Here is a 22,035-nt window from a genome sequence, read left to right on the forward strand (position 1 = left end):
CCAAGCTGTGTTTGGAAGGCGAAATGAAGGGAAAGATAGCCCGGCATTGTCGAGGTGACATGTGCGAGATGCTAGGAAGCCCGAAATGCTTTTTTGGTGTCAAACAGGAAGCTGTACTGCCATGGATGGGCTAGGTCAAAGTGGCAACGATGAAGAGGATCCTGGGAAAGAGTTCCAGAGAAAGCAAGGCTGAGGAGAGAAAAAGAGGAAGCACTCCCCGTCGGGGAATCGAACCCCGGTCTCCCGCGTGACAGGCGGGGATACTCACCACTATACTAACGAGGAAGAAGGTGACCGCCACGCCGATTGCGCTCCAGCCGAAGATGAGGTTTCCGCGACCGACCGGAAAGGAATGATCTATTTCATTGCGCCACTGAAATGGAAGGGTGAAGGAAAAAACACACATGTGGCAGCGGTTAATAGCAAATTGCATTGGATTTAGTCATTGACCTTTTTTTCTCAAAAGGAGGCGACATCTGGGAAAAAAAGGTGGCGGCAAAGATACGGCAGTCTTGGGACAGATGGGTCGACTCTTGGGATCTGTAGAAGTTTGGCCGTTTGCACGCCCTGAAACTTTCTGCCAAAAAGAAAAGGAAACTTCTGTAGATGATGGTGGATTCCCGTGCCATCTCATCACACTGGATTGCATGGATTTTTCAAGAAAGACTTCAAGCCTTCCTTTGGCTACTGGATCTTTGGTGACAAGATTGGCGCTTCTACAGATGATATCTTAAGTCATTTGAATGGCGAAGTCCATGGAAAGGAAACTGAAGTTGGACAAAATTAACCTTCTTTTCCCCAAAGGAAAAGTGGGTGTGGCGTGTCATTCCTAGGGACCAAGCTGTGTTTGGAAGGCGAAATGAAGGGAAAGATAGCCCGGCATTGTCGAGGTGACATGTGCGAGATGCTAGGAAGCCCGAAATGCTTTTTTGGTGTCAAACAGGAAGCTGTACTGCCATGGATGGGCTAGGTCAAAGTGGCAACGATGAAGAGGATCCTGGGAAAGAGTTCCAGAGAAAGCAAGGCTGAGGAGAGAAAAAGAGGAAGCACTCCCCGTCGGGGAATCGAACCCCGGTCTCCCACGTGACAGGCGGGGATACTCACCACTATACTAACAAGGAAGAAGGTGACCACCGCGCCGATTGCGCTCCAGCCGAAGATGAGGTTTCCGTGACCGACCGGAAAGGAATGATCTATTTCATTGCGCCACTGAAATGGAAGGGTGAAGGAAAAAACACACATGTGGCAGCGGTTAATAGCAAATTGCATTGGATTTAGTCATTGACCTTTTTTTCTCAAAAGGAGGCGACATCTGGGAAAAAAAGGTGGCGGCAAAGATACGGCAGTCTTGGGACAGATGGGTCGACTCTTGGGATCTGTAGAAGTTTGGCCGTTTGCACGCCCTGAGACTTTCTGCCAAAAAGAAAAGGAAACTTCTGCAGATGATGGTGGATTCCCGTGCCATCTCATCACACTGGATTGCATGGATTTTTCAAGAAAGACTTCAAGCCTTCCTTTGGCTACTGGATCTTTGGTGACAAGATTGGCGCTTCTACAGATGATATCTTGAGTCATTTGAATGGCGAAGTCCATGGAAAGGAAACTGAAGTTGGACAAAATTAACCTTCTTTTCCCCAAAGGAAAAGTGGGTGTGGCGTGTCATTCCTGGGGACCAAGCTGTGTTTGGAAGGCGAAATGAAGGGAAAGATAGCCCGGCATTGTCGAGGTGACATGTGCGAGATGCTAGGAAGCCCGAAATGCTTTTTTGGTGTCAAATAGGAAGCTGTACTGCCATGTATGGGCTAGGTCAAAGTGGCATCGATGAAGAGGTTCCTGGGAAAGAGTTCCAGAGAAAGCAAGGCTGAGGAGAGAAAAAGAGGAAGCACTCCCCGTCGGGGAATCGAAACCCGGTCTCCCGCGTGACAGGCGGGGATACTCACCACTATACTAACGAGGAAGACGGTGACTGCTGCGCCGATTGCGCTCCAGCCGAAGATGAGGTTTCCGCGACCGACCGGAAAGGAATGATCTATTTCATTGCGCCACTGAAATGGAAGGGTGAAGGAAAAAACACACATGTGGCAGCGGTTAATAGCAAATTGCATTGGATTTAGTCATTGACCTTTTTTTCTCAAAAGGAGGCGACATCTGGGAAAAAAAGGTGGCGGCAAAGATACGGCAGTCTTGGGACAGATGGGTCGACTCTTGGGATCTGTAGAAGTTTGGCCGTTTGCACGCCCTGAAACTTTCTGCCAAAAAGAAAAGGAAACTTCTGCAGATGATGGTGGATTCCCGTGCCATCTCATCACACTGGATTGCATGGATTTTTCAAGAAAGACTTCAAGCCTTCCTTTGGCTACTGGATCTTTGGTGACAAGATTGGCGCTTCTACAGATGATATCTTAAGTCATTTGAATGGCGAAGTCCATGGAAAGGAAACTGAAGTTGGACAAAATTAACCTTCTTTTCCCCAAAGGAAAAGTGGGTGTGGCGTGTCATTCCTAGGGACCAAGCTGTGTTTGGAAGGCGAAATGAAGGGAAAGATAGCCCGGCATTGTCGAGGTGACATGTGCGAGATGCTAGGAAGCCCGAAATGCTTTTTTGGTGTCAAACAGGAAGCTGTACTGCCATGGATGGGCTAGGTCAAAGTGGCAACGATGAAGAGGATCCTGGGAAAGAGTTCCAGAGAAAGCAAGGCTGAGGAGAGAAAAAGAGGAAGCACTCCCCGTCGGGGAATCGAACCCCGGTCTCCCGCGTGACAGGCGGGGATACTCACCACTATACTAACGAGGAAGAAGGTGACCACCGCGCCGATTGCGCTCCAGCCGAAGATGAGGTTTCCGTGACCGACCGGAAAGGAATGATCTATTTCATTGCGCCACTGAAATGGAAGGGTGAAGGAAAAAACACACATGTGGCAGCGGTTAATAGCAAATTGCATTGGATTTAGTCATTGACCTTTTTTTCTCAAAAGGAGGCGACATCTGGGAAAAAAAGGTGGCGGCAAAGATACGGCAGTCTTGGGACAGATGGGTCGACTCTTGGGATCTGTAGAAGTTTGGCCGTTTGCACGCCCTGAGACTTTCTGCCAAAAAGAAAATGAAAATTCTGCAGATGATGGTGGATTCCCGTGCCATCTCATCACACTGGATTGCATGGATTTTTCAAGAAAGACTTAAAGCCTTCCTTTGGCTACTGGATCTTTGGTGACAAGATTGGCGCTTCTACAGATGATATCTTGAGTCATTTGAATGGCGAAGTCCATGGAAAGGAAACTGAAGTTGGACAAAATTAACCTTCTTTTCCCCAAAGGAAAAGTGGGTGTGGCGTGTCATTCCTAGGGACCAAGCTGTGTTTGGAAGGCGAAATGAAGGGAAAGATAGCCCGGCATTGTCGAGGTGACATGTGCGAGATGCTAGGAAGCCCGAAATGCTTTTTTGGTGTCAAACAGGAAGCTGTACTGCCATGGATGGGCTAGGTCAAAGTGGCAACGATGAAGAGGATCCTGGGAAAGAGTTCCAGAGAAAGCAAGGCTGAGGAGAGAAAAAGAGGAAGCACTCCCCGTCGGGGAATCGAACCCCGGTCTCCCGCGTGACAGGCGGGGATACTCACCACTATACTAACGAGGAAGAAGGTGACTGCCGCGCCAATTGCGCTCCAGCCGAAGATGAGGTTTTTGCGACCGACCGGAAAGGAATGATCTATTTCATTGCGCCACTGAAATGGAAGGGTGAAAGAAAAAACACACATGTGGCAGTGGTTAATAGCAAATTGCATTGGATTTAGTCATTGACCTTTTTTTCTCAAAAGGAGGCGACATCTGGGAAAAAAAGGTGGCGGCAAAGATACGGCAGTCTTGGGACAGATGGGTCGACTCTTGGGATCTGTAGAAGTTTGGCCGTTTGCACGCCCTGAGACTTTCTGCCAAAAAGAAAAGGAAACTTCTGCAGATGATGGTGGATTCCCGTGCCATCTCATCACACTGGATTGCATGGATTTTTCAAGAAAGACTTAAAGCCTTCCTTTGGCTACTGGATCTTTGGTGACAAGATTGGCGCTTCTACAGATGATATCTTAAGTCATTTGAATGGCGAAGTCCATGGAAAGGAAACTGAAGTTGGACAAAATTAACCTTCTTTTCCCCAAAGGAAAAGTGGGTGTGGCGTGTCATTCCTAGGGACCAAGCTGTGTTTGGAAGGCGAAATGAAGGGAAAGATAGCCCGGCATTGTCGAGGACATGTGCGAGATGCTAGGAAGCCCGAAATGCTTTTTTGGTGTCAAATAGGAAGCTGTACTGCCATGGATGGGCTAGGTCAAAGTGGCAACGATGAAGAGGATCCTGGGAAAGAGTTCCAGAGAAAGCAAGGCTGAGGAGAGAAAAAGAGGAAGCACTCCCCGTCGGGGAATCGAACCCCGGTCTCCCGCGTGACAGGCGGGGATACTCACCACTATACTAACGAGGAAGACGGTGAACGCCGCACCGATTGCGCTCCAGCCGAAGATGAGGTTTCCCTGACCGACCGGAAAGGAATGATCTATTTCATTGCGCCACTGAAATGGAAGGGTGAAGGAAAAAACACACATGTGGCAGCGGTTAATAGCAAATTGCATTGGATTTAGTCATTGACCTTTTTTTCTCAAAAGGAGGCGACATCTGGGAAAAAAAGGTTGCGGCAAAGATACGGCAGTCTTGGGACAGATGGGTCGACTCTTGGGATCTGTAGAAGTTTGGCCGTTTGCACGCCCTGAGACTTTCTGCCAAAAAGAAAAGGAAACTTCTGCAGATGATGGTGGATTCCCGTGCCATCTCATCACACTGGATTGCATGGATTTTTCAAGAAAGACTTCAAGCCTTCCTTTGGCTACTGGATCTTTGGTGACAAGATTGGCGCTTCTACAGATGATATCTTGAGTCATTTGAATGGCGAAGTCCATGGAAAGGAAACTGAAGTTGGACAAAATTAACCTTCTTTTCCCCAAAGGATAAGTGGGTGTGGCGTGTCATTCCTGTGGACCAAGCTGTGTTTGGAAGGCGAAATGAAGGGAAAGATAGCCCGGCATTGTCGAGGTGACATGTGCGAGATGCTAGGAAGCCCGAAATGCTTTTTTGGTGTCAAACAGGAAGCTGTACTGCCATGGATGGGCTAGGTCAAAGTGGCAACGATGAAGAGGATCCTGGGAAAGAGTTCCAGAGAAAGCAAGGCTGAGGAGAGAAAAAGAGGAAGCACTCCCCGTCGGGGAATCGAACCCCGGTCTCCCGCGTGACAGGCGGGGATACTCACCACTATACTAACGAGGAAGAAGGTGACTGCTGCGCTGAGTGCGCTCCAGCCGAAGATGAGGTTTTTGCGACCGACCGGAAAGGAATGATCTATTTCATTGCGCCACTGAAATGGAAGGGTGAAGGAAAAAACACACATGTGGCAGCGGTTAATAGCAAATTGCATTGGATTTAGTCATTGACCTTTTTTTCTCAAAAGGAGGCGACATCTGGGAAAAAAAGGTGGCGGCAAAGATACGGCGTCTTGGGACAGATGGGTCGACTCTTGGGATCTGTAGAAGTTTGGCCGTTTGCACGCCCTGAGACTTTCTGCCAAAAAGAAAAGGAAACTTCTGCAGATGATGGTGGATTCCCGTGCCATCTCATCACACTGGATTGCATGGATTTTTCAAGAAAGACTTAAAGCCTTCCTTTGGCTACTGTATCTTTGGTGACAAGATTGGCGCTTCTACAGATGATATCTTAAGTCATTTGAATGGCGAAGTCCATGGAAAGGAAACTGAAGTTGGACAAAATTAACCTTCTTTTCCCCAAAGGAAAAGTGGGTGTGGCGTGTCATTCCTAGGGACCAAGCTGTGTTTGGAAGGCGAAATGAAGGGAAAGATAGCCCGGCATTGTCGAGGTGACATGTGCGAGATGCTAGGAAGCCCGAAATGCTTTTTTGGTGTCAAACAGGAAGCTGTACTGCCATGGATGGGCTAGGTCAAAGTGGCAACGATGAAGAGGATCCTGGGAAAGAGTTCCAGAGAAAGCAAGGCTGAGGAGAGAAAAAGAGGAAGCACTCCCCGTCGGGGAATCGAACTCCGGTCTCCCGCGTGACAGGCGGGGATACTCACCACTTTACTAACGAGGAAGAAGGTGACCACCGCGCCCATTGCGCTCCAGCCGAAGATGAGGTTTCCGTGACCGACCGGAAAGGAATGATCTATTTCATTGCGCCACTGAAATGGAAGGGTGAAGGAAAAAACACACATGTGGCAGCGGTTAATAGCAAATTGCATTGGATTTAGTCATTGACCTTTTTTTCTCAAAAGGAGGCGACATCTGGGAAAAAAAGGTGGCGGCAAAGATACGGCAGTCTTGGGATAGATGGGTCGACTCTTGGGATCTGTAGAAGTATGGCTGTTTGCACGCCCTGAGACTTTCTGCCAAAAAGAAAATGAAACTTCTGCAGATGATGGTGGATTCCCGTGCCATCTCATCACACTGGATTGCATGGATTTTTCAAGAAAGACTTCAAGCCTTCCTTTGGCTACTGGATCTTTGGTGACAAGATTGACGCTTCTACAGATGATATCTTGAGTCATTTGAATGGCGAAGTCCATGGAAAGGAAACTGAAGTTGGACAAAATTAACCTTCTTTTCCCCAAAGGAAAAGTGGGTGTGGCGTGTCATTCCTGGGGACCAAGCTGTGTTTGGAAGGCGAAATGAAGGGAAAGATAGCCCGGCATTGTCGAGGTGACATGTGCGAGATGCTAGGAAGCCCAAAATGCTTTTTTGGTGTCAAACAGGAAGCTGTACTGACATGGATGGGCTAGGTCAAAGTGGCAACGATGAAGAGGATCCTGGGAAATAGTTCCAGAGAAAGCAAGGCTGAGGAGAGAAAAAGAGCAAGCACTCCCCGTCAGGGAATCGAACCCCGGTCTCCGCGTGACAGGCGGGGATACTCACCACTATACTAACGAGGAAGAAGCTGACCGCCACGCCGATTGCGCTCCAGCCGAAGATGAGGTTTCCGCGACCGACCGGAAAGGAATGATCTATTTCATTGCGCCACTGAAATGGAAGGGTGAAGGAAAAAACACACATGTGGCAGCGGTTAATAGCAAATTGCATTGGATTTAGTCATTGACCTTTTTTTCTCAAAAGGAGGCGACATCTGGGAAAAAAAGGTGGCGGCAAAGATACGGCAGTCTTGGGACAGATGGGTCGACTCTTGGGATCTGTAGAAGTTTGGCCGTTTGCACGCCCTGAGACTTTCTGCCAAAAAGAAAAGGAAACTTCTGCAGATGATGATGGATTCCCGTGCCATCTCATCACACTGGATTGCATGGATTTTTCAAGAAAGACTTCAAGCCTTCCTTTGGCTACTGGATCTTTGGTGACAAGATTGGCGCTTCTACAGATGATATCTTGATTCATTTGAATGGCGAAGTCCATGGAAAGGAAACTGAATTTGGACAAAATTAACCTTCTTTTCCCCAAAGGAAAAGTGGGTGTGGCGTGTCATTCCTGGGGACCAAGCTGTGTTTGGAAGGCGAAATGAAGGGAAAGATAGCCCGGCATTGTCGAAGTGACATGTGCGAGATGCTAGGAAGCCCGAAATGCTTTTTTGGTGTCAAACAGGAAGCTGTACTGCCATGGATGGGCTAGGTCAAAGTGGCAACGATGAAGAGGATCCTGGGAAAGAGTTCCAGAGAAAGCAAGGCTGAGGAGAGAAAAAGAGGAAGCACTCCCCGTCGGGGAATCAAACGCCGGTGTCCCGCGTGACAGGCGGGGATACTCACCACTATACTAACGAGGAAGAAGCTGAACGCCGCGCCGATTGCGCTCCAGCCGAAGATGAGGTTTCCGCGACCGACCGGAAAGGAATGATCTATTTCATTGCGCCACTGAAATGGAAGGGTGAAGGAAAAAACACACATGTGGCAGCGGTTAATAGCAAATTGCATTGGATTTAGTCATTGACCTTTTTTTCTCAAAAGGAGGCGACATCTGGGAAAAAAAGGTGGCGGCAAAGATACGGCAGTCTAGGGACAGATGGGTCGACTCTTGGGATCTGTAGAAGTTTGGCCGTTTGCACGCCCTGAGACTTTCTGCCAAAAAGAAAAGGAAACTTCTGCAGATGATGGTCGATTCCCGTGCCATCTCATCACACTGGATTGCATGGATTTTTCAAGAAAGACTTCAAGCCTTCCTTTGGCTACTGGATCTTTGGTGACAAGATTGGCGCTTCTACAGATGATATCTTGAGTCATTTGAATGGCGAAGTCCATGGAAAGGAAACTGAAGTTGGACAAAATTAACCTTCTTTTCCCCAAAGGAAAAGTGGGTGTGGCGTATCATTCCTGGGGACCAAGCTGTGTTTGGAAGGCGAAATGAAGGGAAAGATAGCCCGGCATTGTCGAGGTGACATGTGCGAGATGCTAGGAAGCCCGAAATGCTTCTTTGGTGTCAAACAGGAAGCTGTACTGCCATGGATGGGCTAGGTCAAAGTGGCAACGATGAAGAGGATCCTGGGAAAGAGTTCCAGAGAAAGCAAGGCTGAGGAGAGAAAAAGAGGAAGCACTCCCCGTCGGGGAATCGAACCCCGGTCTCCCGCGTGACAGGCGGGGATACTCACCACTATACTAACGAGGAAGAAGCTGACCGCCGCGCCGATTGCGCTCCAGCCGAAGATGAGGTTTCCGCGACCGACTGGAAAGGAATGATCTATTTCATTGCGCCACTGAAATGGAAGGGTGAAGGAAAAAACACACATGTGGCAGCGGTTAATAGCAAATTGCATTGGATTTAGTCATTGACCTTTTTTTCTCAAAAGGAGGCGACATCTGGGAAAAAATGGTGGCGGCAAAGATACGGCAGTCTTGGGACAGATGGGTCGACTCTTGGGATCTGTAGAAGTTTGGCCGTTTGCACGCCCTGAGACTTTCTGCCAAAAAGAAAAGGAAACTTCTGCAGATGATGGTGGATTCCCGTGCCATCTCATCACACTGGATTGCATGGATTTTTCAAGAAAGACTTCAAGCCTTCCTTTGGCTACTGGATCTTTGGTGACAAGATTGGCGCTTCTACAGATGATATCTTGAGTCATTTGAATGGCGAAGTCCATGGAAAGGAAACTGAAGTTGGACAAAATTAACCTTCTTTTCCCCAAAGGAAAAGTGGGTGTGGCGTATCATTCCTGGGGACCAAGCTGTGTTTGGAATGCGAAATGAAGGGAAAGATAGCCCGGCATTGTCGAGGTGACATGTGCGAGATGCTAGGAAGCCCGAAATGCTTTTTTGGTGTCAAACAGGAAGCTGTACTGCCATGGATGGGCTAGGTCAAAGTGGCAACGATGAAGAGGATCCTGGGAAAGAGTTCCAGAGAAAGCAAGGCTGAGGAGAGAAAAAGAGGAAGCACTCCCCGTCGGGGAATCGAACCCCGGTCTCCCGCGTGACAGGCGGGGATACTCACCACTATACTAACGAGGAAGAAGGTGACCGCCGCGCCGATTGCTCTCCAGCCGAAGATGAGGTTTCCGCGACCGACCGGAAAGGAATGATCTATTTCATTGCGCCACTGAAATGGAAGGGTGAAGGAAAAAACACACATGTGGCAGCGGTTAATAGCAAATTGCATTGGATTTAGTCATTGACCTTTTTTTCTCAAAAGGAGGCGACATCTGGGAAAAAAAGGTGGCGGCAAAGATACGGCAGTCTTGGGACAGATGGGTCGACTCTTGGGATCTGTTGAAGTTTGGCCGTTTGCACGCCCTGAGACTTTCTGCCAAAAAGAAAAGGAAACTTCTGCAGATGATGGTGGATTCCCGTGCCATCTCATCACACTGGATTGCATGGATTTTTCAAGAAAGACTTCAAGCCTTCCTTTGGCTACTGGATCTTTGGTGACAAGATTGGCGCTTCTACAGATGATATCTTAAGTCATTTGAATGGCGAAGTCCATGGAAAGGAAACTGAAGTTGGACAAAATTAACCTTCTTTTCCCCAAAGGAAAAGTGGGTGTGGCGTGTCAGTCCTAGGGACCAAGCTGTGTTTGGGAAGGCGAAATGAAGGGAAAGATAGCCCGGCATTGTCGAGGTGACATGTGCGAGATGCTAGGAAGCCCGAAATGCTTTTTTGGTGTCAAACAGGAAGCTGTACTGCCATGGATGGGCTAGGTCAAAGTGGCAACGATGAAGAGGATCCTGGGAAAGAGTTCCAGAGAAAGCAAGGCTGAGGAGAGAAAAAGAGGAAGCACTCCCCGTCGGGGAATCGAACCCCGGTCTCCCGCGTGACAGGCGGGGATACTCACCACTATACTAACGAGAAAGAAGGTGACCGCCGCGCCGATTGCGCTCCAGCCGAAGATGAGGTTTCCGCGACCGACCGGAAAGGAATGATCTATTTCATTGCGCCACTGAAATGGAAGGGTGAAGGAAAAAACACACATGTGGCAGCGGTTAATAGCAAATTGCATTGGATTTAGTCATTGACCTTTTTTTCTCAAAAGGAGGCGACATCTGGGAAAAAAAGGTGGCGGCAAAGATACGGCAGTCTTGGGACAGATGGGTCGACTCTTGGGATCTGTAGAAGTTTGGCCGTTTGCACGCCCTGAGACTTTCTGCCAAAAAGAAAAGGAAACTTCTGCAGATGATGGTGGATTCCCGTGCCATCTCATCACACTGGATTGCATGGATTTTTCAAGAAAGACTTCAAGCCTTCCTTTGGCTACTGGATCTTTGGTGACAAGATTGGCGCTTCTACAGATGATATCTTGAGTCATTTGAATGGCGAAGTCCATGGAAAGGAAACTGAAGTTGGACAAAATTAACCTTCTTTTCCCCAAAGGAAAAGTGGGTGTGGCGTGTCATTCCTAGGGACCAAGCTGTGTTTGGAAGGCGAAATGAAGGGAAAGATAGCCCGGCATTGTCGAAGTGACATGTGCGAGATGCTAGGAAGCCCGAAATGCTTTTTTGGTGTCAAACAGGAAGCTGTACTGCCATGGATGGGCTAGGTCAAAGTGGCAACGATGAAGAGGATCCTGGGAAAGAGTTCCAGAGAAAGCAAGGCTGAGGAGAGAAAAAGAGGAAGCACTCCCCGTCGGGGAATCGAACCCCGGTCTCCCGCGTGACAGGCGGGGATACTCACCACTATACTAACGAGGAAGAAGGTGACCGCCGCGCCGATTGCTCTCCAGCCGAAGATGAGGTTTCCGCGACCGACCGGAAAGGAATGATCTATTTCATTGCGCCACTGAAATGGAAGGGTGAAGGAAAAAACACACATGTGGCAGCGGTTAATAGCAAATTGCATTGGATTTAGTCATTGACCTTTTTTTCTCAAAAGGAGGCGACATCTGGGAAAAAAAGGTGGCGGCAAAGATACGGCAGTCTTGGGACAGATGGGTCGACTCTTGGGATCTGTAGAAGTTTGGCCGTTTGCACGCCCTGAGACTTTCTGCCAAAAAGAAAAGGAAACTTCTGCAGATGATGGTGGATTCCCGTGCCATTTCATCACACTGGATTGCATGGATTTTTCAAGAAAGACTTCAAGCCTTCCTTTGGCTACTGGGTCTTTGGTGACAAGATTGGCGCTTCTACAGATGATATCTTGAGTCATTTGAATGGCGAAGTCCATGGAAAGGAAACTGAAGTTGGACAAAATTAACCTTCTTTTCCCCAAAGGAAAAGTGGGTGTGGCGTGTCATTCCTGGGGACCAAGCTGTGTTTGGAAGGCGAAATGAAGGGAAAGATAGCCCGGCATTGTCGAGGTGACATGTGCGAGATGCTAGGAAGCCCGAAATGCTTTTTTGGTGTCAAACAGGAAGCTGTACTGCCATGGATGGGCTAGGTCAAAGTGGCAACGATGAAGAGGATCCTGGGAAAGAGTTCCAGAGAAAGCAAGGCTGAGGAGAGAAAATGAGGAAGCACTCCCCATCGGGGAATCGAACCCCGGTCTCCCGCGTGACAGGCGGGGATACTCACCACTATACTAACGAGGAAGAAGCTGACCGCCGCGCCGATTGCGCTCCAGCCGAAGATGAGGTTTCCGCGACCGACCGGAAAGGAATGATCTATTTCATTGCGCCACTGAAATGGAAGGGTGAAGGAAAAAACACACATGTGGCAGCGGTTAATAGCAAATTGCATTGGATTTAGTCATTGACCTTTTTTTCTCAAAAGGAGGCGACATCTGGGAAAAAAAGGTGGCGGCAAAGATACGGCAGTCTTGGGACAGATGGGTCGACTCTTGGGATCTGTAGAAGTTTGGCCGTTTGCACGCCCTGAGACTTTCTGCCAAAAAGAAAAGGAAACTTCTGCAGATGATGGTGGATTCCCGTGCCATCTCATCACACTGGATTGCATGGATTTTTCAAGAAAGACTTCAAGCCTTCCTTTGGCTACTGGATCTTTGGTGACAAGATTGGCGCTTCTACAGATGATATCTTGAGTCATTTGAATGGCGAAGTCCATGGAAAGGAAACTGAAGTTGGACAAAATTAACCTTCTTTTCCCCAAAGGAAAAGTGGGTGTGGCGTGTCATTCCTGGGGACCAAGCTGTGTTTGGAAGGCGAAATGAAGGGAAAGATAGCCCGGCATTGTCGAGGTGACATGTGCGAGATGCTAGGAAGCCCGAAATGCTTTTTTGGTGTCAAACAGGAAGCTGTACTGCCATGGATGGGCTAGGTCAAAGTGGCAACGATGAAGAGGATCCTGGGAAAGAGTTCCAGAGAAAGCAAGGCTGAGGAGAGAAAATGAGGAAGCACTCCCCGTCGGGGAATCGAACCCCGGTCTCCCGCGTGACAGGCGGGGATACTCACCACTATACTAACGAGGAAGAAGCTGACCGCCGCGCCGATTGCGCTCCAGCCGAAGATGAGGTTTCCGCGACCGACCGGAAAGGAATGATCTATTTCATTGCGCCACTGAAATGGAAGGGTGAAGGAAAAAACACACATGTGGCAGCGGTTAATAGCAAATTGCATTGGATTTAGTCATTGACCTTTTTTTCTCAAAAGGAGGCGACATCTGGGAAAAAAAGGTGGCGGCAAAGATACGGCAGTCTTGGGACAGATGGGTCGACTCTTGGGATCTGTAGAAGTTTGGCCGTTTGCACGCCCTGAGACTTTCTGCCAAAAAGAAAAGGAAACTTCTGCAGATGATGGTGGATTCCCGTGCCATCTCATCACACTGGATTGCATGGATTTTTCAAGAAAGACTTCAAGCCTTCCTTTGGCTACTGGATCTTTGGTGACAAGATTGGCGCTTCTACAGATGATATCTTGAGTCATTTGAATGGCGAAGTCCATGGAAAGGAAACTGAAGTTGGACAAAATTAACCTTCTTTTCCCCAAAGGAAAAGTGGGTGTGGCGTGTCATTCCTGGGGACCAAGCTGTGTTTGGAAGGCGAAATGAAGGGAAAGATAGCCCGGCATTGTCGAGGTGACATGTGCGAGATGCTAGGAAGCCCGAAATGCTTTTTTGGTGTCAAACAGGAAGCTGTACTGCCATGGATGGGCTAGGTCAAAGTGGCAACGATGAAGAGGATCCTGGGAAAGAGTTCCAGAGAAAGCAAGGCTGAGGAGAGAAAAAGAGGAAGCACTCCCCGTCGGGGAATCGAAACCCGGTCTCCCGCGTGACAGGTGGGGATACTCACCACTATACTAATGAGGAAGAAGCTGACCGCCACGCCGATTGCGCTCCAGCCGAAGATGAGGTTTCCGCGACCGACCGGAAAGGAATGATCTATTTCATTGCGCCACTGAAATGGAAGGGTGAAGGAAAAAACACACATGTGGCAGCGGTTAATAGCAAATTGCATTGGATTTAGTCATTGACCTTTTTTTCTCAAAAGGAGGCGACATCTGGGAAAAAAAGGTGGCGGCAAAGATACGGCAGTCTTGGGACAGATGGGTCGACTCTTGGGATCTGTAAAAGTTTCGCCGTTTGCACGCCCTGAGACTTTCTGCCAAAAAGAAAAGGAAACTTCTGCAGATGATGGTAGATTCCCGTGCCATCTCATCACACTGGATTGCATGGATTTTTCAAGAAAGACTTCAAGCCTTCCTTTGGCTACTGGATCTTTGGTGACAAGATTGGCGCTTCTACAGATGATATCTTGAGTCATTTGAATGGCGAAGTCCATGGAAAGGAAACTGAAGTTGGACAAAATTAACCTTCTTTTCCCCAAAGGAAAAGTGGGTGTGGCGTGTCATTCCTAGGGACCAAGCTGTGTTTGGAAGGCGAAATGAAGGGAAAGATAGCCCGGCATTGTCGAGGTGACATGTGCGAGATGCTAGGAAGCCCGAAATGCTTTTTTGGTGTCAAACAGGAAGCTGTACTGCCATGGATGGGCTAGGTCAAAGTGGCAACGATGAAGAGGATCCTGGGAAAGAGTTCCAGAGAAAGCAAGGCTGAGGAGAGAAAAAGAGGAAGCACTCCCCGTCGGGGAATCGAAACCCGGTCTCCCGCGTGACAGGTGGGGATACTCACCACTATACTAATGAGGAAGAAGCTGACCGCCACGCCGATTGCGCTCCAGCCGAAGATGAGGTTTCCGCGACCGACCGGAAAGGAATGATCTATTTCATTGCGCCACTGAAATGGAAGGGTGAAGGAAAAAACACACATGTGGCAGCGGTTAATAGCAAATTGCATTGGATTTAGTCATTGACCTTTTTTTCTCAAAAGGAGGCGACATCTGGGAAAAAAAGGTGGCGGCAAAGATACGGCAGTCTTGGGACAGATGGGTCGACTCTTGGGATCTGTAAAAGTTTCGCCGTTTGCACGCCCTGAGACTTTCTGCCAAAAAGAAAAGGAAACTTCTGCAGATGATGGTAGATTCCCGTGCCATCTCATCACACTGGATTGCATGGATTTTTCAAGAAAGACTTCAAGCCTTCCTTTGGCTACTGGATCTTTGGTGACAAGATTGGCGCTTCTACAGATGATATCTTGAGTCATTTGAATGGTGAAGTCCATGGAAAGGAAACTGAAGTTGGACAAAATTAACCTTCTTTTCCCCAAAGGAAAAGTGGGTGTGGCGTGTCATTCCTGGGGACCAAGCTGTGTTTGGAAGGCGAAATGAAGGGAAAGATAGCTCGGCATTGTCGAGGTGACATGTGCGAGATGCTAGGAAGCCCGAAATGCTTTTTTGGTGTCAAACAGGAAGCTGTACTGCCATGGATGGGCTAGGTCAAAGTGGCAACGATGAAGAGGATCCTGGGAAAGAGTTCCAGAGAAAGCAAGGCTGAGGAGAGAAAAAGAGGAAGCACTCCCCGTCGGGGAATCGAACCCCGGTCTCCCGCGTGACAGGCGGGGATACTCACCACTATACTAACGAGGAAAAAGCTGACCGCCGTGCCGATTGCGCTCCAGCCAAAGATGAGGTTTCCGCGACCGACCGGAAAGGAATGATCTATTTCATTGCGCCACTGAAATGGAAGGGTGAAGGAAAAAACACACATGTGGCAGCGGTTAATAGCAAATTGCATTGGATTTAGTCATTGACCTTTTTTTCTCAAAAGGAGGCGACATCTGGGAAAAAAAGGTGGCGGCAAAGATACGGCAGTCTTGGGACAGATGGGTCGACTCTTGGGATCTGTAGAAGTTTGGCCGTTTGCACGCCCTGAGACTTTCTGCCAAAAAGAAAAGGAAACTTCTGCAGATGATGGTGGATTCCCGTGCCATCTCATCACACTGGATTGCATGGATTTTTCAAGAAAGACTTCAAGCCTTCCTTTGGCTACTGGATCTTTGGTGACAAGATTGGCGCTTCTACAGATGATATCTTGAGTCATTTGAATGGCGAAGTCCATGGAAAGGAAACTGAAGTTGGACAAAATTAACCTTCTTTTCCCCAAAGGAAAAGTGGGTGTGGCGTGTCATTCCTGGGGACCAAGCTGTGTTTGGAAGGCGAAATGAAGGGAAAGATAGCCCGGCATTGTCGAGGTGACATGTGCGAGATGCTAGGAAGCCCGAAATGCTTTTTTGGTGTCAAACAGGAAGCTGTACTGCCATGGATGGGCTAGGTCAAAGTGGCAACGATGAAGAGGATCCTGGGAAAGAGTTCCAGAGAAAGCAAGGCTGAGGAGAGAAAAAGAGGAAGCACTCCCCGTCGGGGAATCGATCCCCGGTCTCCCGCGTGACAGGCGGGGATACTCACCACTATACTAACGAGGAAAAAGCTGACTGCCGTGCCGATTGCGCTCCAGCCAAAGATGAGGTTTCCGCGACCGACCGGAAAGGAATGATCTATTTCATTGCGCCACTGAAATGGAAGGGTGAAGGAAAAAACACACATGTGGCAGCGGTTAATAGCAAATTGCATTGGATTTAGTCATTGACCTTTTTTTCTCAAAAGGAGGCGACATCTGGGAAAAAAAGGTGGCGGCAAAGATACGGCAGTCTTGGGACAGATGGGTCGACTCTTGGGATCTGTAGAAGTTTGGCCGTTTGCACGCCCTGAGACTTTCTGCCAAAAAGAAAAGGAAACTTCTGCAGATGATGGTGGATTCCCGTGCCATCTCATCACACTGGATTGCATGGATTTTTCAAGAAAGACTTCAAGCCTTCCTTTGGCTACTGGATCTTTGGTGACAAGATTGGCGCTTCTACAGATGATATCTTGAGTCATTTGAATGGCGAAGTCCATGGAAAGGAAACTGAAGTTGGACAAAATTAACCTTCTTTTCCCCAAAGGAAAAGTGGGTGTGGCGTGTCATTCCTGGGGACCAAGCTGTGTTTGGAAGGCGAAATGAAGGGAAAGATAGCCCGGCATTGTCGAGGTGACATGTGCGAGATGCTAGGAAGCCCGAAATGCTTTTTTGGTGTCAAACAGGAAGCTGTACTGCCATGGATGGGCTAGGTCAAAGTGGCAACGATGAAGAGGATCCTGGGAAAGAGTTCCAGAGAAAGCAAGGCTGAGGAGAGAAAAAGATGAAGCACTCCCTGTCGGGGAATCGAACCCCAGTCTCCTGCGTGACAGGCGGGGATACTCACCACTATACTAACGAGGAAGAAGGTGACCACTGCGCCGATTGCGCTCCAGCCGAAGATGAGGTTTCCGTGACCGACCGGAAAGGAATGATCTATTTCATTGCGCCACTGAAATGGAAGGGTGAAGGTAAAAACACACATGTGGCAGCGGTTAATAGCAAATTGCATTGGATTTAGTCATTGACCTTTTTTTCTCAAAAGGAGGCGACATCTGGGAAAAAAAGGTGGCGGCAAAGATACGGCAGTCTTGGGACAGATGGGTCGACTCTTGGGATCTGTAGAAGTTTGGCCGTTTGCACGCCCTGAGACTTTCTGCCAAAAAGAAAAGGAAACTTCTGCAGATGATGGTGGATTCCCGTGCCATCTCATCACACTGGATTGCATGGATTTTTCAAGAAAGACTTCAAGCCTTCCTTTGGCTACTGGATCTTTGGTGACAAGATTGGCGCTTCTACAGATGATATCTTGAGTCATTTGAATGGCGAAGTCCATGGAAAGGAAACTGAAGTTGGACAAAATTAACCTTCTTTTCCCCAAAGGAAAAGTGGGTGTGGCGTGTCATTCCTGGGGACCAAGCTGTGTTTGGAAGGCGAAATGAAGGGAAAGATAGCCCGGCATTGTCGAGGTGACATGTGCGAGATGCGAGGAAGCCCGAAATGCTTTTTTGGTGTCAAACAGGAAGCTGTACTGCCATGGATGGGCTAGGTCAAAGTGGCAACGATGAAGAGGATCCTGGGAAAGAGTTCCAGAGAAAGCAAGGCTGAGGAGAGAAAAAGAGGAAGCACTCCCCGTCGGGGAATCGAACCCCGGTCTCCCGCGTGACAGGCGGGGATACTCACCACTATACTAACGAGGAAAAAGCTGACCGCCGTGCCGATTGCGCTCCAGCCAAAGATGAGGTTTCCGCGACCGACCGGAAAGGAATGATCTATTTCATTGCGCCACTGAAATGGAAGGGTGAAGGAAAAAACACACATGTGGCAGCGGTTAATAGCAAATTGCATTGGATTTAGTCATTGACCTTTTTTTCCCAAAAGGAGGCGACATCTGGGAAAAAAAGGTGGCGGCAAAGATACGGCAGTCTTGGGACAGATGGGTCGACTCTTGGGATCTGTAGAAGTTTGGCCGTTTGCACGCCCTGAGACTTTCTGCCAAAAAGAAAAGGAAACTTCTGCAGATGATGGTGGATTCCCGTGCCATCTCATCACACTGGATTGCATGGATTTTTCAAGAAAGACTTCAAGCCTTCCTTTGGCTACTGGATCTTTGGTGACAAGATTGGCGCTTCTACAGATGATATCTTGAGTCATTTGAATGGCGAAGTCCATGGAAAGGAAACTGAAGTTGGATAAAATTAACCTTCTTTTCCCCAAAGGAAAAGTGGGTGTGGCGTGTCATTCCTGGGGACCAAGCTGTGTTTGGAAGGCGAAATGAAGGGAAAGATAGCCCGGCATTGTCGAGGTGACATGTGCGAGATGCTAGGAAGCCCGAAATGCTTTTTTGGTGTCAAACAGGAAGCTGTACTGCCATGGATGGGCTAGGTCAAAGTGGCAACGATGAAGAGGATCCTGGGAAAGAGTTCCAGAGAAAGCAAGGCTGAGGAGAGAAAAAGAGGAAGCACTCCCCGTCGGGGAATCGAAACCCGGTCTCCCGCGTGACAGGTGGGGATACTCACCACTATACTAACGAGGAAGAAGCTGACCGCCACGCCGATTGCGCTCCAGCCGAAGATGAGGTTTCCGCGACCGACCGGAAAGGAATGATCTATTTCATTGCGCCACTGAAATGGAAGGGTGAAGGAAAAAACACACATGTGGTAGCGGTTAATAGCAAATTGCATTGGATTTAGTCATTGACCTTTTTTTCTCAAAAGGAGGCGACATCTGGGAAAAAAAGGTGGCGGCAAAGATACGGCAGTCTTGGGACAGATGGGTCGACTCTTGGGATCTGTAGAAGTTTGGCCGTTTGCACGCCCTGAGACTTTCTGCCAAAAAGAAAAGGAAACTTCTGCAGATGATGGTGGATTCCCGTGCCATCTCATCACACTGGATTGCATGGATTTTTCAAGAAAGACTTAAAGCCTTCCTTTGGCTACTGGATCTTTGGTGACAAGATTGGCGCTTCTACAGATGATATCTTAAGTCATTTGAATGGCGTAGTCCATGGAAAGGAAACTGAAGTTGGACAAAATTAACCTTCTTTTCCCCAAAGGAAAAGTGGGTGTGGCGTGTCATTCCTAGGGACCAAGCTGTGTTTGGAAGGCGAAATGAAGGGAAAGATAGCCCGGCATTGTCGAGGTGACATGTGCGAGATGCTAGGAAGCCCGAAATGCTTTTTTGGTGTCAAACAGGAAGCTGTACTGCCATGGATGGGCTAGGTCAAAGTGGCAACGATGAAGAGGATCCTGGGAAAGAGTTCCAGAGAAAGCAAGGCTGAGGAGAGAAAAAGAGGAAGCACTCCCCGTCGGGGAATCGAAACCCGGTCTCCCGCGTGACAGGTGGGGATACTCACCACTATACTAATGAGGAAGAAGCTGACCGCCACGCCGATTGCGCTCCAGCCGAAGATGAGGTTTCCGCGACCGACCGGAAAGGAATGATCTATTTCATTGCGCCACTGAAATGGAAGGGTGAAGGAAAAAACACACATGTGGCAGCGGTTAATAGCAAATTGCATTGGATTTAGTCATTGACCTTTTTTTCTCAAAAGGAGGCGACATCTGGGAAAAAAAGGTGGCGGCAAAGATACAGCAGTCTTGGGACAGATGGGTCGACTCTTGGGATCTGTAAAAGTTTCGCCGTTTGCACGCCCTGAGACTTTCTGCCAAAAAGAAAAGGAAACTTCTGCAGATGATGGTAGATTCCCGTGCCATCTCATCACACTGGATTGCATGGATTTTTCAAGAAAGACTTCAAGCCTTCCTTTGGCTACTGGATCTTTGGTGACAAGATTGGCGCTTCTACAGATGATATCTTGAGTCATTTGAATGGCGAAGTCCATGGAAAGGAAACTGAAGTTGGACAAAATTAACCTTCTTTTCCCCAAAGGAAAAGTGGGTGTGGCGTGTCATTCCTGGGGACCAAGCTGTGTTTGGAAGGCGAAATGAAGGGAAAGATAGCCCGGCATTGTCGAGGTGACATGTGCGAGATGCTAGGAAGCCCGAAATGCTTTTATGGTGTCAAACAGGAAGCTGTACTGCCATGGATGGGCTAGGTCAAAGTGGCAACGATGAAGAGGATCCTGGGAAAGAGTTCCAGAGAAAGCAAGGCTGAGGAGAGAAAAAGAGGAAGCACTCCCCGTCGGGGAATCGAACCCCGGTCTCCCGCGTGACAGGCGGGGATACTCACCACTATACTAACGAGGAAAAAGCTGACCGCCGTGCCGATTGCGCTCCAGCCAAAGATGAGGTTTCCGCGACCGACCGGAAAGGAATGATCTATTTCATTGCGCCACTGAAATGGAAGGGTGAAGGAAAAAACACACATGTGGCAGCGGTTAATAGCAAATTGCATTGGATTTAGTCATTGACCTTTTTTTCTCAAAAGGAGGCGACATCTGGGAAAAAAAGGTGGCGGCAAAGATACGGCAGTCTTGGGACAGATGGGTCGACTCTTGGGATCTGTAGAAGTTTGGCCGTTTGCACGCCCTGAGACTTTCTGCCAAAAAGAAAAGGAAACTTCTGCAGATGATGGTGGATTCCCGTGCCATCTCATCACACTGGATTGCATGGATTTTTCAAGAAAGACTTCAAGCCTTCCTTTGGCTACTGGATCTTTGGTGACAAGATTGGCGCTTCTACAGATGATATCTTGAGTCATTTGAATGGCGAAGTCCATGGAAAGGAAACTGAAGTTGGACAAAATTAACCTTCTTTTCCCCAAAGGAAAAGTGGGTGTGGCGTGTCATTCCTGGGGACCAAGCTGTGTTTGGAAGGCGAAATGAAGGGAAAGATAGCCCGGCATTGTCGAGGTGACATGTGCGAGATGCTAGGAAGCCCGAAATGCTTTTTTGGTGTCAAACAGGAAGCTGTACTGCCATGGATGGGCTAGGTCAAAGTGGCAACGATGAAGAGGATCCTGGGAAAGAGTTCCAGAGAAAGCAAGGCTGAGGAGAGAAAAAGAGGAAGCACTCCCCGTCGGGGAATCGAACCCCGGTCTCCCGCGTGACAGGCGGGGATACTCACCACTATACTAACGAGGAAAAAGCTGACTGCCATGCCGATTGCGCTCCAGCCAAAGATGAGGTTTCCGCGACCGACCGGAAAGGAATGATCTATTTCATTGCGCCACTGAAATGGAAGGGTGAAGGAAAAAACACACATGTGGCAGCGGTTAATAGCAAATTGCATTGGATTTAGTCATTGACCTTTTTTTCTCAAAAGGAGGCGACATCTGGGAAAAAAAGGTGGCGGCAAAGATACGGCAGTCTTGGGACAGATGGGTCGACTCTTGGGATCTGTAGAAGTTTGGCCGTTTGCACGCCCTGAGACTTTCTGCCAAAAAGAAAAGGAAACTTCTGCAGATGATGGTGGATTCCCGTGCCATCTCATCACACTGGATTGCATGGATTTTTCAAGAAAGACTTCAAGCCTTCCTTTGGCTACTGGATCTTTGGTGACAAGATTGGCGCTTCTACAGATGATATCTTGAGTCATTTGAATGGCGAAGTCCATGGAAAGGAAACTGAAGTTGGACAAAATTAACCTTCTTTTCCCCAAAGGAAAAGTGGGTGTGGTGTGTCATTCCTGGGGACCAAGCTGTGTTTGGAAGGCGAAATGAAGGGAAAGATAGCCCGGCATTGTCGAGGTGACATGTGCGAGATGCTAGGAAGCCCGAAATGCTTTTTTGGTGTCAAACAGGAAGCTGTACGGCCATGGATGGGCTAGTCAAAGTGGCAACGATGAAGAGGATCCTGGGAAAGAGTTCCAGAGAAAGCAAGGCTGAGGAGAGAAAAAGAGGAAGCACTCCCCGTCGGGGAATCGAACCCCGGTCTCCCGCGTGACAGGCGGGGATACTCACCACTATACTAACGAGAAAGAAGCTGACCGCCGCGC

At 48.5% G+C, this 22,035-nt stretch overlaps 14 non-coding genes across 14 annotated transcripts; all 14 read right to left on the minus strand.

Moving 5' to 3' along the window:
* Positions 1-213: 213 nt before the first annotated feature.
* TRNAD-GUC (transfer RNA aspartic acid (anticodon GUC)) lies at positions 214-285 on the minus strand. Its single transcript has one exon. It is a non-coding gene; the product is annotated as a tRNA-Asp (tRNA).
* Positions 286-2,721: 2,436 nt separating this feature from the next.
* Positions 2,722-2,793, minus strand: TRNAD-GUC (transfer RNA aspartic acid (anticodon GUC)). Its single transcript has one exon. It is a non-coding gene; the product is annotated as a tRNA-Asp (tRNA).
* Positions 2,794-3,557: 764 nt separating this feature from the next.
* On the minus strand, positions 3,558-3,629 carry TRNAD-GUC (transfer RNA aspartic acid (anticodon GUC)). The gene has a single exon. It is a non-coding gene; the product is annotated as a tRNA-Asp (tRNA).
* Positions 3,630-4,391: 762 nt separating this feature from the next.
* On the minus strand, positions 4,392-4,463 carry TRNAD-GUC (transfer RNA aspartic acid (anticodon GUC)). Its single transcript has one exon. It is a non-coding gene; the product is annotated as a tRNA-Asp (tRNA).
* Positions 4,464-5,227: 764 nt separating this feature from the next.
* On the minus strand, positions 5,228-5,299 carry TRNAD-GUC (transfer RNA aspartic acid (anticodon GUC)). Its single transcript has one exon. It is a non-coding gene; the product is annotated as a tRNA-Asp (tRNA).
* Positions 5,300-8,569: 3,270 nt separating this feature from the next.
* Positions 8,570-8,641, minus strand: TRNAD-GUC (transfer RNA aspartic acid (anticodon GUC)). Its single transcript has one exon. It is a non-coding gene; the product is annotated as a tRNA-Asp (tRNA).
* Positions 8,642-9,405: 764 nt separating this feature from the next.
* Positions 9,406-9,477, minus strand: TRNAD-GUC (transfer RNA aspartic acid (anticodon GUC)). Its single transcript has one exon. It is a non-coding gene; the product is annotated as a tRNA-Asp (tRNA).
* Positions 9,478-11,078: 1,601 nt separating this feature from the next.
* Positions 11,079-11,150, minus strand: TRNAD-GUC (transfer RNA aspartic acid (anticodon GUC)). The gene has a single exon. It is a non-coding gene; the product is annotated as a tRNA-Asp (tRNA).
* A 764-nt stretch (positions 11,151-11,914) lies between these two features.
* Positions 11,915-11,986, minus strand: TRNAD-GUC (transfer RNA aspartic acid (anticodon GUC)). The gene has a single exon. It is a non-coding gene; the product is annotated as a tRNA-Asp (tRNA).
* Positions 11,987-12,750: 764 nt separating this feature from the next.
* Positions 12,751-12,822, minus strand: TRNAD-GUC (transfer RNA aspartic acid (anticodon GUC)). The gene has a single exon. It is a non-coding gene; the product is annotated as a tRNA-Asp (tRNA).
* Positions 12,823-15,258: 2,436 nt separating this feature from the next.
* Positions 15,259-15,330, minus strand: TRNAD-GUC (transfer RNA aspartic acid (anticodon GUC)). Its single transcript has one exon. It is a non-coding gene; the product is annotated as a tRNA-Asp (tRNA).
* Positions 15,331-17,766: 2,436 nt separating this feature from the next.
* Positions 17,767-17,838, minus strand: TRNAD-GUC (transfer RNA aspartic acid (anticodon GUC)). Its single transcript has one exon. It is a non-coding gene; the product is annotated as a tRNA-Asp (tRNA).
* Positions 17,839-20,274: 2,436 nt separating this feature from the next.
* TRNAD-GUC (transfer RNA aspartic acid (anticodon GUC)) lies at positions 20,275-20,346 on the minus strand. Its single transcript has one exon. It is a non-coding gene; the product is annotated as a tRNA-Asp (tRNA).
* Positions 20,347-21,110: 764 nt separating this feature from the next.
* On the minus strand, positions 21,111-21,182 carry TRNAD-GUC (transfer RNA aspartic acid (anticodon GUC)). The gene has a single exon. It is a non-coding gene; the product is annotated as a tRNA-Asp (tRNA).
* Between the last annotated feature and the right edge of the window lie 853 nt (positions 21,183-22,035).

Source organism: Leptodactylus fuscus, chromosome 7, assembly GCF_031893055.1.
Source record: "Leptodactylus fuscus isolate aLepFus1 chromosome 7, aLepFus1.hap2, whole genome shotgun sequence".
Taxonomy (NCBI): domain Eukaryota; kingdom Metazoa; phylum Chordata; class Amphibia; order Anura; family Leptodactylidae; genus Leptodactylus; species Leptodactylus fuscus.